Source organism: Ornithorhynchus anatinus, chromosome 3, assembly GCF_004115215.2.
Source record: "Ornithorhynchus anatinus isolate Pmale09 chromosome 3, mOrnAna1.pri.v4, whole genome shotgun sequence".
NCBI classification, from domain to species: Eukaryota; Metazoa; Chordata; class Mammalia; order Monotremata; family Ornithorhynchidae; genus Ornithorhynchus; species Ornithorhynchus anatinus.
This window is the reverse complement of record NC_041730.1, coordinates 114,634,468-114,652,915: the sequence shown is the minus strand read 5'-3', so window position 1 is coordinate 114,652,915 and position 18,448 is coordinate 114,634,468. Positions and strand designations below refer to the sequence as shown.

Genomic DNA, 18,448 nt, shown 5'->3' with positions numbered 1-18,448 from the left:
CCAGTGGGATCTCCTTCCTTCTGGCTTCCGGCTTTTTCTGGCTTCATAGGACGTTGAATAAGGGGAAGAGAGGGCTTTCAGTCATACTCTAAAGGATTAGGGATGGAAGGGGTGGAGGGGAATTGGTTTAGAATCACTCACGAGCTTCAGAAACAAACCAACCTACCTAGCTGCTGAATTAGGCTTAATTCCATAGGAGACCTGAGAAGCCTCACTAACACGCAGGAACCAGCGTACGTAGCCCCTCGGGAGCGTTGATTTCATGCCACTTAGAAGCTTGAGCAAGGGGTGGGAGTTGTCAGGAATTGGGTCTCTTCTGCTCCTTCCAGTTTTTCAGGCTTGCATTGGTCCCTGTGGGACAGAGAGAAAAATGCCCAGATGCAAACTCACTCGCAAAGCCTACCACAACAGAATAATAAAGGGATAGACAAGTTGGCTCTCTCCTCATTTACCTCAAGCTTGCTCTGTCACAGATCATATCATTATTTGAACATTCATATGCATGCGTGTCTCTCTGTCTCTAATGGTCAAGGTGGCAGATGAATGAATGTGGGTGTAAGAGCAAAGATGCAGACTGTTTAGGTATATATATATATGTGAATAAAATGATTCCACTATTATGTGAGTAAAATAAATGAATAAAGTAAATAATGAATAAAATGATTCCAAGTGTTTTGGTTGGGAAGCTGGTCATTCACAAGGAGGAAAGAGTAAAGCAGTGGGTCAGAGTGCAGCATTCGAAGTGGCTGCTGGGGCTGTGAGATAATTCATAGAGGCTGGACTCAGCTGAAAGAGGAGGTACACAGTTAGGTCTTTGTAAGCTCCTCTAAAAATACCCCCAGACAGCAAGCCTCTCCCATTCAGAGTGGCTCTCAACTTCTCAAGGAAGAGATTACTTTCTCCCTACCAAAAAACAAGAAGATAAGAAAGTAACTCTGTGTGTGTGTGTGAGAGAGAGAGAGAGAGGGAGAGAGAGAGAAAGAGATAGAAAGAGACAGAAGCCTGTTAGCCCGGATCAATCAGGCTTGCCTCTATTCTTTACAGAGAGCCAGGGATAAGTGTTCGTTAAATGGAAAGCCAAGCTAATCCCAACTCCTTCACTTGTCTGCTATGTGACTTTAGCCAAGTCACTTAATTTGTCTGTGTCTCAGGCGCCTCATCTGTAAAATGGGGGTGAAGACTGCGAGCCTGACGTGAGACGTGGATCATGTTCAACCTGATTAGCTTGTATCTACCCCCGGTGTTCAGGACAGTTCCTGGCACATAGAGTTTAACAGATATCATTTAAAAAGTGCCAAGGTGGCCAAAGTGATCCCACTCTCCAAAGAGCCAACTTGCCTCAAGGGACAGCTACTCAATCTCTTGAGTGTGTATTTATTCTATGCAGACACACGCTGGTCCCGATCTGCCTTGCCTGAGTAGGGTGGTAAGGACCATAGCAGTGACAGTATGGCTTCACACCTTGAACAGCTTTGGATGCAGCTGTTAGGACTCTTGGGCTCTGCACAGTCCTGCCTAGCCACTGAAGAGCCCGATATTGGGTTCCTCAACTCTAATGTACTGCAGCTTTTTTTTTATCGTCTTTGTGTCCTTATGTTATTGAGGCCTCACGTAGTCCGTCTTTCCTCACATACCTATCAGAAACCTCTCGGTCCTGCTCGTGGATTGGAGGTCCCGAAGGCCAGGGACTGAATTGTGTTTATCCTTTAATTGAATTTCTTCGCCAGGGTTGAGGACTGTGCTTTGCGCACAGTAGGCCTTCATAACTGCTGTTGACTATGTGATGAAAGAAGGCCATGCCTTTGGATCGAAAAAGCTTTAGGGCTTGGAGTCAGGAGACCTGAGTTCTAATCCAAGTTCCACCACTTACCTTGAGAAAATCACCTAACCTCTTTGGGTCTGAGTCTTTTCACCTGTAAAAAGGGGATAAAATTACTATTATGGTATTGGTTAAGCGCTTACTACATGTCAAACACTCTTCTAAACATTGAGGTAGATAGAAATTGATCAAGTCAGACACAATCTCTATTCCACGTGGGGCTCACAGTCTTAAGTAGGTGGGAGAATAAGCCCTGAATCCCCATTTTACAGATGAGGAAACCGAGGCACTTATTCTCTCTTCCTCACAGACCATGAGTCCCCTGTGGGTCCGGAGCTCTGACTGATGTGATTATCATATATTTCCTCCAGCTCTTAGCACCTAGAAAATGCAGATACTATTATTTTGATTATTCTTTGCGTTATTTTTAGTGAATTAATGAAAGTAGAGCTCTTCTCGTTGTGATGAGCAGCTCAGTCATAATGTGCGTTTCCCGCTTTTCAGACAGAGAGAAGGAGGCGGCGACGGCAGGCACCTGATCCGTTGGGCGGGACCAACTGGCCTGAGGAACACTCCTTGCCAATGGTGTCCAGAGAGTGACTCACAAGCTGCCAAGGAGCCTGTTCGTAAACACCGAGGCCCCAGAAAGGTGAATCCTGAACCGTTCTTAATGACCTTTCCCGGTGTGATCACTGGGGTGACTTTTTCCACTTCTGTTCAATTTGCCAAGGTTGTGGGAAGTTCAAGGGAGGGTTTCTGCCTCTCTCCAAGGGCTTCCATAGATACCTGTATGCTATAGGTGAAACCCCAGGCAGAGCTATACTATTCTGGCATTGGGAAAGAAAAAAAACAAAACAACTCGTTTGTGAAGGGCTCCATGCTGGGGAGCTCTGAGCAGGATGTTCTACAAACAGCTTGTTGCTGTGAGGGCTAAAATGCGTTCCCTTCCTCCTCTCACCTCGGAGCTCGGGATGTGACCAGGGATTGCCAAAGCTCCGGTTGGTAGGGGTTCCACAGGTTTTTCAGTAGCCTACACATCCTGGTCATCGATGGAAAGAGCAGCCGAGTGAATCCAAGCCCCTTAACAATTTATCACCCCTTCTCAAACATCTGGATTAGTTCTTGAATCGTGAGTGTGGCGGGTTTTCCAAATGGGTAGCTCTGTCGGGTATAGGTGTTACAGGTCCAAAAGTGATTTCGGAAATGGGTTCTAATCCAGATCCGTCGCTTGTCTGTTATGTGACCTTAATTTATCTGTGCCCCAGGTACCTTATCTGTAAAATGGGGGTTGAGACTGTGAGCCTCATGCAGGACATGGACCGTGTCCGAGCTGATTAGCTTCTATCTACCCCCATTACTGTGACCCTCAGAGTCAGCCCTAAATAGACGGGGGCACAAAATGATAGGATCGAAAAGCTCATTGTCGGCAGGGAACAGATCTGTCAACTCTTTTATATGGTACTATCCCAAGTGCTTAGTACAGTGCTCTGCACACAGTAAGAGTTCAGTAAAAACGCTTGATTGGTTGACTTCTCCGTAGCTGGGACATGTGTTGGGGCGGTTTCTGCGCCCCGATTTCTTCCGACCACTGGAATCACAGAATCGCTAGGGGAGCGGTCATCGGCTGAAGCAGGGGGTGCCTTGAGGAGGTGAAGTGGTGATGGGGCAGGGGAGAAGAAGTGCCTCCACGTTTCTGATGCGCCCATTGCTTTCAGTGCCCCAGTAAGACCCCTATTGGCCCTGCCGTTCTCTTCATCCGTAGTTTGCCACTGTCTCTAGAGCCTGGGCTTCGGAGTCAGGGGTCATGGGTTCGACTCCCGGCTCTGCCACTCGTCAGCTGTGTGACTGTGGGCAAGTCACTTCACTTCTCTGTGCCTCAGTTACCTCATCTGGAAAATGGGGATTAACTGTGAGCCTCACGTGGGACAACCTGATTACCCTGGATCTACCCCAGCGCTTAGAACAGTGCTCTGCACATAGTAAGCGCTTAACAAATACCAACATTAAACTGCCTCTTGGAACTCCTCAACTCTGGCCTCAGTGGCCCCAACATCAAAGCCTCCCCTGACCTCCGGGTTGAGAAGGCAGTCGTGTGGGCTTAGTGAAACTCTGGGAATTGCATCCGGAATTGGATGAGAAGCAGCGTGGCAGTGGAAAGAGCACGGGCTTTGGAGTCAGAGGTCATGGGTTCGCATCCCGGCTCGGCCACTTGTCAGCTGTGTGACTTTGGGCAAGTCACTTCACTTCTCGGTGCCTCAGTTCCCTCATCTGTAAAATGGGGATTAAGACGGTGAGCCCCACGTGGGACAACCTGATTGCCTTGTATCTACCCCAGCGCTTAGAACAGTGCTCGGCACATAGTAAGCGCTTAACAAATACCAACATTATTATTATTATTATGATGGGCACTTGGAGTAAAGCAGGGAGAGGAATCTGTTGGCGGGAGAGATTCTCTGGAAGGAAGTGGGCAGGGGATAGCCAACATCACATACGTGATTCCTCTGGGCAGCTTCCTGTCGTCCTCTCAGTGGGTTAACTCAGTGCCGCACGGGACGTAGTACATAACTCAGTGTATGTGCACGAGCTGGGAAAAGAGGCTGGTTTGGCTTGGGTTGAGATGCACTCCATTGGCCCACCAGAAGCAGTGTGGTCTAGTGGATAAAGCACAGGCCTGGGGGACAGAGAACCTGGGTTCTATTCCTGGCTCTGCCTCTTGCCTGCTGTGTGACCTCGGGCAAGGCACTTCACTTTGTTGTGCCTCAGTTTCCTCAACCTCAAAAGGGGGATTCAATAACCGGTCTCCCTCCTATTTAGACTGTGAGCCCTCCGTGAAGCTGATGACTTTGTATCTACCCCAATGCTTAGAATAGTGCTTGACAGATAGTAAGCATTTAACAAATTCCACTATTATTATTATTATCATTATTTTTATTATTATATCCCTGGGCTCCCCTTTGAGCCTGGTTGGATTTGGAGCTTTGGGTGCAACTTCTGTCCTGCAGTATAACCTAATAGAAGGACAACAGGCCTGGGAGTCAGAGGATCAGGGTTCTAATCCCGGCTCCACCAGTTCCCTGCTATGTGACGTGGAGCAAGTCACTTAACCTACTCTTTGCCTCAGTTTCCTCATCTGTAACATAGAAACTTAGTACCTGTTCTCCCTTCCCCTTAAGCTGGGAACCTCATTTGGGACCAGGACTGTGTCTAACCTGCGTACCCCAGCATTTAGGACGGTGTGGGGCACAAAACGAACATCCAACAGCACAGTTATTATCATGATTATTCAGATTCTTGTCCTGACCATGCAAATGAGTAGCAACATGGCTCAGTGGAAAGATCCCAGGCTTGAGAGTCAGAGATCATGGTTTCGAATCCAGGCTCTGCTACTTGTCAGCTGTGTGACTGTAGGCAAGTCACTTAACTTCTCTAGGCCTCAGTTACCTCATCTGTAAAATGGGGATTAAGACTGTGAGCCTCATACGGGACAACCTGATTACCCCGTATCTACCCCAGCGCTTAGAACAGTGCTCTGCACATAGCGCTTAACAAATACCAGCATTATTAAGCAGCGTGGCTCAGTGGAAAGAGCACGGGCTTTGGAGTCAGAGGTCATGAGTTCGAATCCCAACTCTGCCATTTGTCAGTTGTGTGACTGTGGGCAAGTCACTTCACTTCTCTGTGCCTCAGTTCCCTCATCTGTAAAATGGGGATGAAGACTGTGAGCCCCACGTGGGACAACCTGATTTCCCTGTGTCTGCCCCAGCGCTTAGAACAGTGCTTTGCACATAGTAAGCACTTAACAAATACCAACATTATTATTATTATTAAATGAGTGACTGGGCTCTTGTCTGGCGACGTTCTAGCTGGTCCCAGCTCGGTCTTCCCTTAAAGTATGTGATGCTGTAGTTCATTCACTCAATCATATTTCAATCATATTTATTGAGCGCTTACTGTATGCAGAACACTGTACTAAGCACTTGGAATGTACAATTCGAGAACAACTAGAGATAATCCCTGCCCAACAATGGGCCAGAGTCTAAAAGGGGGACACAGCAAAACAAAACAAGTTGTCTGGCCTCGATACCGTCAAAATCGATAAATAGAATCATAGATATATACACATCATTAATAAAATAGGGTAATAAATAATATATACAAATATACACAAGCGCTGTGGGGAGGGGCAGGGGGTAGAGCAGAGGGAGGGAGGGAGTAGGGGCAATGGGGAAGGGAAGAGGGGCAGATGGAAAGGGAGGACTCAGTCTGGGAAGGCCTCCTGGAGGAGATGAGCTCTCAGTAGGGCTTTGAAGAGGGGAAGAGAGTCAGTTTGGCAGATGAGAGGTGGGAGGGCATTCCAGGTCAGTGGTAGGACATAGGCCAGGGGACGACGGCGGGATAGGCATGAACGGGGGTCAGTGAGAAGGTTAGCGGCAGAGGAGCGGAGTGTACAGGGTGGGCTATAGGAGGAGAGAAGGGAGGTGAGGTAGGAGGGGGAAGGTGATGGACAGCTTTGAAGCCAATAGTGAAGAGTCTTTGCTTTATGCGAAGGTTGATAGGCAACCACTGGAGGTTTTTGAGGAGGGGAATGACATGCCCAGAGTGTTTCTGTAGAAAGATGATCCGGGCAGCGGAGACTGAAGCAATGGGAGACGGGAGGATGGGAGATCGGAGAGGAGGCTGATGCAATAATCCAGTCGGGATATTATGAGAGACTGTACCAGCAAGGTAGCAGTTGGGATGGAGAGGAAAAGGCAGATCTTGGTGATACTGTGAAGGTGAGACCGGCAGGTTTTGGTGACGGATTGGATGTGTGGGGTGAATGAGAGAGCAGGGTCAAGGATGACACCAAGGTTGCGGGCCTGTGAGACCGGAAGGATGGTAGTGCCGTCCACAGTGACGGGAAAGTCAGGGAGAGAACAGGGTTTGGGAGGGAAGATGAGGAGCTCAGTCTTGGGCATGTAGTCTGATTGGACCATCCCGTTCAGGAGCCCGATACAAATGACTGTGGTCAAGTTAAATTAAACAGCTAGTTTGGGCAAGAGGAAACAGTTTAGATCCGAGGCGGGTTTGTTGTTCTCACTCAAGAGCTTGGTCTGGTTGTTGACTGTTGGCTCTGGGTGTTTTGCCTCTCATGACAAACTTACTCGCCTAACTCTTTCTCCCTTCCTCTTCGTTGATCAGATCGGAGGCTGGAAGTCGTAGCTGTTTTGTCAGGCAAATATCCTGGGCCCTGTGTTGGGTTGGCCAGCGTGGAGTTTGGGGTGGTGCGGGGGAGTTGCGGTGGTTCCTGGCCGAAGGGATCTGTGGAATCCAAGTGGCTGGAATGGAATAACGCTCTTCCAGGCCTTGGAATGATTGTTAGGGTGATGAGTGCCTCCTCAGTATGGAGGTTTTGTTGTTGTTTTTCTTTTAGGGGGAGGAGAGGGAAAAGTTTACACCCCTGACCCTGCCTGTTAAAACCAAAGGAGCCTCTCGTTTGTTTTCTGCACAGTTCTTACCATTCAGGCTTCCGTTCTGAATGGGCTGGGCCGCTTGGGGCAGCTGAGAGGACCTGTCTCATTCTCTTTTTCCCTTCCACCCCAGAGCTGCTTCGTCGTCTATCTGCTTGCGATGATCTGCCGTTCGCTCAGTAGGTGAGTGTGGCTAGGTTAATAGAGCAAAGGTCTGGGAGTCAGAAGGACCTGGGTTCTAATCTCAGCTCTGCCGTTTGTCTGCTGTGAGACCTTGGGAAAGTCACTTCACTTCTCTGTGCTTCAGTTTCCTCATCAATAAAATGGGGATTAAAGACTGTGAGCCCCATGTGAGGCACGTGTCCAACCTGATTAGCTTGTATCCACCCCAGTGCTTAGTAGAGTGCCTGGCACATAGTAAACATGACAAATACCATAAAAAAATAGTCATCCTTGTTTGGTGAGTCCCTCTCCTTTCCCTTCCCTGTTAGCCTCCTCATTTTATAGTCTGTTGAGGCTTAGGACATCAACTCTCTGCTTGTCTTGGGGACCAAGCAGTTGTGATGGATTGTGAGTATCTCCAGAATTTTAGTTGCTCCATCTTACCATCCAAGGCTCTCAGATACTATATCTACACTCCTCTTAAGCTAGGGAAGCAGCGTGGCTCAGCGGAAAGAGCCTGGGCTTCGGGGTCAGAGGTCATGGGTTCGACTCCCGGCTCTGCCACTTGTCAGCTGTGTGACTGTGGGCAAGTCACTTAACTTCTCGGTGCCTCAGTTACCCCATCTGTAAAATGGGGATTAACTGTGAGCCTCACGTGGGACAACCTGATTACCCTGTGTCTACCCCAGCGCTTAGAACAGTGCTCTGCACATAGTAAGCGCTTAACAAATACCAACATTATTATTAAGCTCCTTGTGGACAGGGATCGTGTCTTTCACCTCTGTTATATTGGGCTTTCCCAAGTGCTTAGTACAGTGCTTCTCCACGCATTAAGTTCTCAATAAATACCGTCGGTGAATTGGTTCTTCCCTCTGTCTCATGCTGTCCTTTGCCCCCTCTCTTTCCTCCCCTTCTCTTTGCTCCCTTCTGCACTTTACTCTCCTCAGCCCCTTGCGAGGTTGAAGGATGAGTGTGTAGCGCATTTCCTGCTCCGGCTTTGTAGATTTTCACTTTCTAGAAAAATGAGCGCTGTCTATCAGCTTCATTTATTGACTTCTCAGAGGCAAGTGCAGCTCCTTGCCTGGCTGCTAGGGAGCAGGACCAGCTGGTGTTGAGGGAACAAGGGAAGCCAGAAGGGGGGACTCCCATGTTTCTCTCTGTCTTTTTGACGATAAGAGACTTGTTACATTCCATCAGAGTTCCAGAAGTTAGGATGTTCTTTTGCCGTTTGCCGTTTAAACTTAGTACAGTTTGAAACTCACTGTGCTCTCTTCCAAAGGCACTGCAGGTGTTGATTCAGGCATTACTTTTGCCAGGTTTCTCTCTGCTTGGAAGCTGTAGCATTCGTGACAGTTCACAGCGAGGAGGTCTTGCACTGAATCATCCCCACTCTGGCCTTTTTCCTCACTCACATCCCAAGCGCCTCCAGAGGTCCGGGCGGTCTTACCACATTGAAGGCAGGATGTTGCTTCCCATCCCACGGCAGTTCCCAGTTCCTTCTGACCCTTGGGCTGGGGCTAGGCCTGAATCATCTCGGTGATTCCTGGCACAGGACTGGAAATCCCTGTTCACTTCCTGTTATTCTTCTGACCTGACCTGAGATCTAGAGTTGCTGAACTCTTCTGCGCTACTGAGAGTTAGTAATCCCCTTCTTGGATCACCACATTTTCTCAACTGGGCACTGTCCTTGACCTTCATTCAGTTGTACCTACTCAGCACGTACTTTGTGCAAAGCACTGGACTAAGCACTTGGGAGAGTACAGTACGAGAGGCAGCGTGGCTCAGTGGAAAGAGCCTGGGCTTCGGAGTCAGAGGTCATGGGTTCGACTCCCGGCTCTGCCACTCGTCAGCTTCGTGACTGTGGGCAAGTCACTTCACTTCTCTGTGCCTCAGTTACCTCATCTGTAAAATGGGGATTAACTGTGAGCCTCACGTGGGACGACCTGATTACCCTGTATCTCCCCCAGCGCTTAGAACAGTGCTCTGCACATAGTAAGCGCTTAACAAATACCAACATTATTATTATTATTACAGTAGAACAATAAACAGACTCATTCCCTGCCCACAGTGAACCTACAGTCTAGAGGACTTGCTGACCTTTTTCCTATTTGGCGATAGGTATTTGGGCCAGACTAGGGAGAGAATGCTTTTTGGAAGGCGAGAAGCCATATGGGAAAGGGATGGCCTACGTTTGGTTGCATATACCATCTCTGGTATAATTAGTGATAAATACCACCTTAGTTTTCATGTGTCCGCTGGGAAGCAAGAAATGGGAAAATGGTGGATTCCACTCTTTGCCCATTGGGACTTATTTTCCGTACCTTGCCATGCCCTGCCCTTTTCTTAGCTGCCGTGTCCACAGGCTAGCCACAAAACTTACTTATTTGGTGCTCGGAAGCTGTTACAATGAAAATCTGCTGGCAGCCATTAGCAATTGCAGTTATTAAAATCACTAGATTCCTCCTAAGAACGACTCTATTGTACGTATTGTTTAAATATAGATTACTAATGAAATGCCTTTTCATTGCTTTCCCAGTGAACACTTTCAGTGTAAAGTTAATTTGCAGTGTTATGTAAATTCTGTTTAATTTCAATCAAATTTTTAATTATGTTTTTACCGCAGTAATTCCCATTTGATTTGTCATCTCCTGTTAGGTATTTAACATTTTGCAGGAGGGTCTTTTTCTCTCTCTCTCTCTTTCCTTCTTTCCTCTTTCTTTCTCCCTCTCCCTCCTTCCCCTCACCCTTCCCTCCTTTTTCCTCTTCCACTGTTTTCCTCTCCCTTCCTCATCATGCCTCTCTTCTCCCTAAAAGGGAAGAAGTCATGGATCCCATTAGCAATCTCCCGAGCGAGAAGATCTGAGATTGAGATCCACAGATGAGAGCAGCTGCCGCTCTGGTCCTTCAGTCAGACTCTGGTGCTGTGCTTTCCTGCTTCTCACCTGCCCTAGCAAATTCATTTGACCCCTTCAGATATGAATAATGGGGAAGAAGCCCCTTTTTCCCAACCCGGCGGATCCCCCACTTCTCCCGGTAGGATCCTGGGTGTTGAGCATCTTGGGATCTCTGGGTTTGCTCTGTCGCTGTCTCTGATCCTCAAACCGTGTGGTGGAAGGAGTTGGTTGGGGAGGTGAGACTGGAGTTACCTCCTAGGCTTGGAGTCTGGGGAAATTAATCTGTGACATCCCCTTCTCAAGCCCCGCAGAGAGTTCTGCTGCTCATCACGTCCAATCCCTGCCCTTCTCTCTCCTGAATCCACCCGACCCAGCCAAGTGCCCAAGCTTGGTTTGGGCCATTTGGTGGCCTTGGTGGTCGTAGGGCCCGAGGCTTAGTGGCGCCTCTCCTCCTTTCCTCATCACTCCTTCCCCATCTCCAAGCTGTCCTGCCCGGAATGGGGAGTAAACCTCTTGTCTGGAGAAAAAAATGAAGACAGTAAGGTAGTAAGAGAGTTTGGGGCAGGTAGCCCTTGTTTTTGATGCTACAGATTGAGGATCTGTTGCATGGTACTTGAGCATTTGGAAGCGTATCAGGATTAAGCACACGTGTTCCCTTCCCCTGGGGGTGGGCTGGGGTGGGCAAGAAATTACATTCTAGCCACCCAGACCATTTCTTTACCTACAGAGAGGTTACAGAAACCAGGTTCGGGTGTCAGACCCTCCCTGGGCAGTGACTGCTTTTTGTGCACAGGAGGGAGGAAGAAAATAACAGACACACGCTGGGTATCTCACATAGGAGTGGGCGCCTATGTATGTCATTTATTTGTTTCCTTTACAAGCCTCTGTCTCCAATGTGTCCAGGAAGCTGAAAACGAATATTTGGAGAAGACATTCTTCCGGGCGAGGAAGGCTGAGGAAGAACAGTCCCTCCCCGTTATCCTTCAAAGCTGTAGAAATCTGAGACCTCGCCCCTCCCCCTTGCTTTCTACAGCGGCCGCCACGTGATGTGTCTCTGTGTGTGTGTGTGTGTGTGTGTGTGTTTGAACCATCTCCAAAGTGAATGAAATCTTACCCTCGGTCATGTGGGGCTTTTTTCTATTTCTTTAAGTAGGCAGTTCAGCCTGGTTGGAGTTGGAAGGCACTGACTCTGTGATTTTGCTGTAAAGAAGCAGGGACCCAGTGTACCAGCGAATGTGAGTTTTGGGGCAGGGTGGATTGGAAGGATGGATAGACTGTAAGCTCCTTGTGGGCAGGGAATGAATCTGTTGTATTGTACTCTTCCGAGCGCTTAGCACAGTACTGTGCACACAGTAAGTGCCCAATAAATGTGACTGATTGAACGACTGACTGAGGGACTCAGAGGGACAGAGAGGCAGGGAGAATGGCCCTATGAGTGGAGCAGCCGTACTCGGACAGCTGATTCTCCATCTGGTTTCATCCATCCGGCTGCTCTGGGGGTCAGCAACGCTTAAGAGAAGGGCAGTGGATTTGGCTTTCGTCTCTTGCCTCCGGAGGCCGAGGTAACGGAAAGGAGAGTGTTTGGAGGCCTCATTCTTGGTGGGAATTTGTTCCTCAAAATCAGAGTTGGAAGCAGATGAGCTGCTGTCCTGAACCCCTAGAGATTAAATAGCCGCTGTGTGTGTGTGTGTGCGCACGCGCGCGCACTTGGGATACAGACCAACCTGTTAAAGTCCTGGTATTGTAGACCTTGTGGTCTCTAGGAATAAAGGTCTTTTTATAACATGATCTACGCTTGGAAAATGGAAGGCATTGCCATACCGTTCCCTCGCCCCCGCGGGCCAGTATGCAGAGTGACGGCACGCCGTATTCTAGCACCAGTGGGGCCCTGGGAATTCTGGGAATCGCTTCTGTCCTACTGGGACGTGCCCCTGAAGGAAATGTTAAAGGTTGGGAGGAACAGTGCCAGGGGGAGGGTGGAGAGAAACCTCAGAAGCCATCGTGCCGGCAGGGGTAGAGGCGATGGGCACGCCGTGTCCACATCTTCCGTCGGAAAGAGCGGTGAAGTATGTAGTCCACACCGTAGAGCAGTTCCCAGGTGGGAGTGACGTCGGCTACGTACCCCGAACGCCCCACGTTTCTCCAGCGTGAGCAGTGGGTACTAACGCTGCTCTTTAACCGGTGACCTCCCTCCTGTGTGAGTTGAGATTTCCCCATCTGCTGATGAAGTTTGGCCCCGGGTGGCCCGGGGCTGGGCACTGCAGGGGGCGGGCACCTTGTTTCTTGTTTGACCGTGACCAGCTGACTCGAAAGCTCAAGTTGCAGAACTGATTGAGCTGTGCTCTAACCTGCCCTGGGGAGCCCTGGGGGCTCCCCAAGCCAATTCAGGGGGCAATGTGAAGGCCGAAGCATCGATCAATCAAACAGTCAGTAGCAGGTCAGACTGAGCTCAGGTCTGGGCCAAGCTAGCTCAAGTGGGTGGCCCTTCCCCTACTGATAATTAGCAATAATAAGTAGCAGTAATCATAATTGTTATGATCACATTTTAGGATTATGTGCAACTACAGAATTGTACTTTCCAAGCGCTTAGTACAGTGCTCTGCACACAGTAAGCGCTCAATAAATATGACTGACCGAATGAATAATTGGAGAAGCAGCGTGGCTCAGTGGAAAGAGCACGGGCTTTGCAGTCGGAGGTCATGGGTTCGAATCCTGGCTCTGCCACTTGTCTGCTGTGTGACCGTGGGCGAGTCACTTCACTTCTCCGTGCCTCAGTTCCCTCATCTGTAAAATGGGGCCTAAGACTGTGAGCCCCACTTGGGACAACCTGATTCCCCTGTGTCTACCCCAGCGCTTAGAACAGTGCTCTGCACATAGTAAGCGCTTAACAAATACCAACATTATTATTATTATTATTATTATTAATCACTGTGTGCTAATCACTGTTTTAAGTACTGAGGTAGATAAAAGTTAATCAGGTTAGCCACAGTCCGTATCTTACATGGGGCTCATAGTCTAAGGAGGGAGAAGGAGAATTGCATTTCCATTTCACAGTTGGGAAAACTGAGGTCCAGACATGTCATTTAACTTCTCTGTGCCTCAGTTATCTCATCTGTAAAATGGGGATTAAGAGTGTGAGCCCCACTTGGGGCAACCTGATTACCTTGTATCTACCCCAGTGCTTAGAACAGTGCTTGACACATAGTGCTTAACAAATACCATCAATATTAGTACTATTATTTTTGTTAGAAGCTAAGTGACTCGCCCAAGGCCACACAGCAGGCAAGTGGGGGAACCGGGATTAGAACGCAGGCCCTCTGATTCCCGGGCCCGTGCTCTGTCCACTGGGCCGCGTGGCTGCTTCCCTACTGTCACCCTTTCTCCCCCAAGTGGGAGTGGGGACCAGACTGTAGGTGGGGAACATGACTGCCAACTCTGTTATAGTGTACTCTCCCAATTGCTTAGTACAGTGCTCTGCACGCAGTAGGTGCTCAATAAATACTGTTGATTGAAGTAAAGGAGTGGACTCCGTTGAAAGGGAGTAAAGGAAGAGACTGGCACTCTCCTGATATTAGGACCCATTAAACAGATAGGATTGGATTCTGCTCATTTAATATGGCAGGGAACATGTCTACCAAATACTTAGTTCATTGCTTTGCACACAGCAAGCACTCAATAAGTAGTTAGTAATAGTTGATAATAATAATAATAACAGTGGTATTTATTAAGCACTTACTATGTGCCAAGCGCTGGGGAAGTCACAAGGTAATCAGGTTGTAATAATAATAATGTTGGTATTTGTTAAGCGCTTAACTATGTGCAGAGCACTGTTCTAAGCGCTGGGGGAGACACGGGGGAATCAGGTCGTCCCACATGGGGCTCACAATCTTAATCCCCATTTTACAGATGAGGTGATTGAGGCCCAGAGAAGTTAAGTGACTTGCCCACAGTCACACAGCTGACAAGTGGCAGAGCTGGGATTCGAACTCATGACCTCTGACTCCAAAGCCCATGCTCTTTCCACTGAGCCACGCTGCTTCCTTAGGTTGTCCCACGTAGGGCTCACAGTGTTAATCCCCATTTTACAGATGAGATAACTGAGGCCCAGAGAAGTTAAGGGACTTGCCCAAGGTCACAGAGCAGACAAGTGGTGGAGCTGGGATTAGAACTCACGTCTTCTGACCCCCAAGCCCCTGCTCTTTCCACTAAGCCACACTGCTTATTTGTATCATTTGCTTCTCCCCTCAGCCCACACCCCTCAATAGAGACCCACGGAGCTGCTTTACGAGCAACCTCTGCCCACCCCAATCCCCCGGACAACACCAGTGCTCCCTCCCAAACTGGTAAGGAACGCCTACCTGTCTTCCCTGACTCCTCCCAACTCCACCTTGGCTCTAGGGACCCGTGGGTTGAGCCTGGTAAACCGGTATTGAAAGTCTCCGTGTTGGGGCCGTGGCACCTGCGCATGGCTCCCGCCTCGACTGCCGGCCCCTTGGCCCTACCAACCCTGTATGGAGGTGGCCGCATTGCCCTTCTCGCCCTCAGGCTAGCGTGTGTTGGGCAAGTGGAGGCAGAGAGGGTGGGGAGAGGCTGGGACCGGGAGGAAGAAGTGAGGGGGGAGGGTTGGGGCGGTCTCAGGCTGGGCTGGGGGCACAGTACCGGTCACTGCATTCCCCCACATCACCCGGCGGCCGTTTCTCTTTCGTTCTTTCAGCTCAGGGCCCGCGTGAACACCCTCCCCATCCCCACCCGTCCTCACGTTAATTATCTGGCTCCACCACAACCTGACTGTGGGTGGGGTAAATCCCAGGTGTAGATACAAGCTAATTATTATGGTATTTATTAAGCGCTTACTATGTGCCAAGCACTGTTCTAATCAGGTTGGACACAGTCCATGTCCCACGTGGAGCTCACAGTCTTAAATCCCTGTTTTACAGATGAGGTAACAGGCGCAGAGAAGTGAAGTGCCTTGCCCAGGGCCACGCAGCAGACAACTGGCCGGTTTAGAACCCAGGTCCTGCCCGTGGCTGACTCCCTGGCCCGTGCGCTTTCCGCTAGGCAACACTGCTTTTCCCTTCTACTCAGCACTTCCCTGGCTAGGAAGACTGCTTGTGTTTGGTTTTAATAATAATAATAATAATAATAATGTTGGTATTTGTTTAGCGCTTACTATGTGCCGAGCACTGTTCTAAGCGCTGGGGGAGATACAGGGTCATCAGGTCGTCCCACGTGAGGCTCACAGTTAATCCCCATTTTCCAGATGAGGTAACTGAGTCACCGAGAAGTGAAGTGACTTGCCCGCAGTCACGCAGCTGACGAGTGGCAGAGCCGGGAGTCGAACCCATGACCTCTGACTCCCAGGCCCGGGCTCTTTCCACTGAACTAACAGCCCCTCCTCCTGCACCCTCAAGCTCGTGCCTTTGTTCTGATTGCGGAGCGGGTAGAGCTGGCTGGTTCCTTGGGGGTCAGCGGTGGGCAGAGGGGGTGAGGATAGGGGAGGCGGTTGAAGCTGGGGAGCAAATCCCCTCCTAGGAGCTCTTCCCCGGTACAGCACTTAGAGCCCCTTTCCCTTGGCTTCATGAGCCTTTATTTTGTGGTATTCAGTAAGTGCCTGGCACTGTACTAAGTGCCGGGGTAGTCAGTAGGTTGAATTTATTCAGTGCTTACTGTGTGCAGAGCATTGTATTAAGCGCTTGGGAGAGTACACTACAACATGGCCTAGTGGCAAGGGTGTGGGCTGGGAGGCAGAGGTCGTGGGTTCTAATCTCGCCTCTGCCACTCGCCTGCTGTGTGACCTTGGGCAAGTCACTTCGCTGTTACCTCATCTGTAAAATGGGAATTGAGACCGTGAGCCCCTCGTGGGACAACCTGATCACCTCGTATCTACCCCAGCGCTTACCACAGTGCTTGGCACACAGTAAGCACTTAAATGCCATAATTATTATTATTATTAATAAACAGACATGGTCCCCGCCCACAACGAGCTTATGCATTCTTGCCCAGGATCGCACAGCGGAGAAGTGGTGGAAAAAAGATCAGAAACCCGAGTCCTCTGACTCCCGGGCCTTTGCACTTTTCCACGAGGCCACGTTGCTCCCGCTGCTGTATCTGCTGCTGAGTGCAGCGCAGTACACCCCCCTCCAGAGCTCACCTGTGGCGGGAGTTTTAGGGATTAGGGATGGAAAATGAAATAATCGCCGAGTGGCTTTCACTCGATATTCAGCTTCCCAGTGTCCTCTTGGCCGCTCATCTGCTGACTTAAGTAGAGGGGGTGAAAATGCATTATTAGGTTCCTAGGCCCAGTCGGCCTCAACATTTCTTTAAAGGGCCTTTATTCCAAAACTTGTTTTTTTAAGGCCGTGTCCAGGGCAGAAAGTTTGTCTTGCACAGTCTCTCTGAAACTAACTGCTTAAGGGCTTCAGGGGCCTCCCAGCCACCAGGCCTTCCAGGTGTGTGGTAAATATCTAATGAGCACCGGCCTCTGACCTCCCACCTCCGGAGCTATTCAAACCGTCTCTCCCTCTGCCCAAAGCTCAGATCTCTTCTCTGTTCTGAGCTGGTGTCCCCCCGAAGAGCCGGAAGGAGGACCTGGGTTCTAATCCTGGCTCCGCCACTTGTCTGCTGTGTGACCGTGGGCACGTCACTTCTCTGGGCCTCAGTTACCTCATCTGTAAAATGGGGTTTAAGACTGTGAGTTCCATGGGAGACGGGGACTGTGTCCGCCTGATCACCTTGTATCTACCCCGGCTCGTAGAGCGGTGTTTGACACCTAGTAAGCGTTTAACGAATCCCAGCAGAAGGTTATTATTAGCAGAGGATTGTAAAGATCCACTCAGCTGAGGCGTTCATACATTGTTCAGTTACGGGCACGCGGGGCTGTACGGATGTGTAGAAAGGGGCCGGTTCAGTGAGGTCTGAACACGCAGGTAGGCACTCCTCTCCAGTGAGGGGGCTTCCACACTCCAGCACTGTACGGAGTTCCATGTGAGTCAGAGGTTGTACTGCACCTATTAATGCTGCGTCCAGGGACGGAAGCCAAGTCAGACGTTCTGGGACGGTCAAATTTCTCCTGTTGCTCTTCCTGTGGGGCCATTCATTCATTCAGTCATATTTATTGAGCACTGTGCTAAACCCTTGGGAGAGTACAGTACAGCAGTAATCAGACACAGTCCCTGCCCACAACGAACTTATAATCTAGAGTAGGGGATATTCATTCAATTGTATTTATTGAGCGCTTACTGGGTGCAGAGCTCTGTACCGAGTGCTTGGGAGAGTGCAGTACAACAGTAAACACATTCCCTGCCCACAATGAGCTTACAGGCCAGAGGTTGGGAGACAGACATTAATATCTATAAAAAATTACAGCTATGTACATAAGTGCTGTGGGGCTGGGATGGGGTGGGGGTGGGCGGGGGTCACCCTCTTTATCCTTTGGTGACCCAGGACAGCACTCTAATCCGTCAGCTCATTGTGGGTAATCATTCAGTGGGTTGCCTGGCAGGGAATGTTCATTCAATAGTATTTATTCAAAAGTATTTATTGAGCGCTTACTATGTGCAGAGCACTGTACTAAGGGCTTGGAATGTACAAATCGGTAACAGATACAGTCCCCGCCCTTCGACGGGCTTACAGTCTAATCGGGGGAATGTGTCTGCTTATTGTTATATTGTACTTTTTCAAGTACTTAGTACAGTGCTCTGCATACAGTAAGTGCTCAATAAATGTGATTTAATGAATGAATATTTATTGAGCACTTACTGCGTGCCAAGCACTTTGCTAAGTGCTTGGGAGAGAACACTATAACAGACGCATCCCTTGCCCACAGAGAGGATGCAGTCTACCAATTCTCTTATATTATATTCTCCCAAGTGCTTAATACAGTGCTCTGCCAGAGCGAGCGCTCAATAAATACGCTGGATTGAATGATACTCCTTGCTGGCCTCTGGCTTGGGCAGTGGAGAGGGAGGTGATCTTAGAGCATGGGTCAGCTTGGCTCGGGAGGACGGCTCGCTCCGATTCCGAGGGGTGGGCTCTGACCGTGGGATTTGAGCGGCGGCTAAAGGGTCCCAGATGTGACCCGAGGGGTCGGTTGTCGGGTGTTGCCTTTGAGCAGCACATCATTG

The 18,448-nt window shown here is 49.5% G+C and overlaps 1 protein-coding gene across 5 annotated transcripts in view; it reads left to right on the top strand.

Annotated features, from left to right (window-relative positions):
- The window catches only part of ZMIZ1 (zinc finger MIZ-type containing 1), a 485,263-nt gene that overhangs the window by 115,617 nt on the left and 351,198 nt on the right, over positions 1-18,448 (top strand). For 4 of the 5 annotated variants that reach the window (XM_029061647.2, XM_029061650.2, XM_029061652.2 and 1 more), the window contains exon 3: positions 2,324-2,468. The gene's annotated coding sequence lies outside the window, so the exon portion shown is untranslated. Of the gene's footprint in view, positions 1-2,323; positions 2,469-14,573; positions 14,669-18,448 lie in introns of all 5 variants that reach the window. The other variant, XM_029061648.2, reaches the window with a different exon arrangement.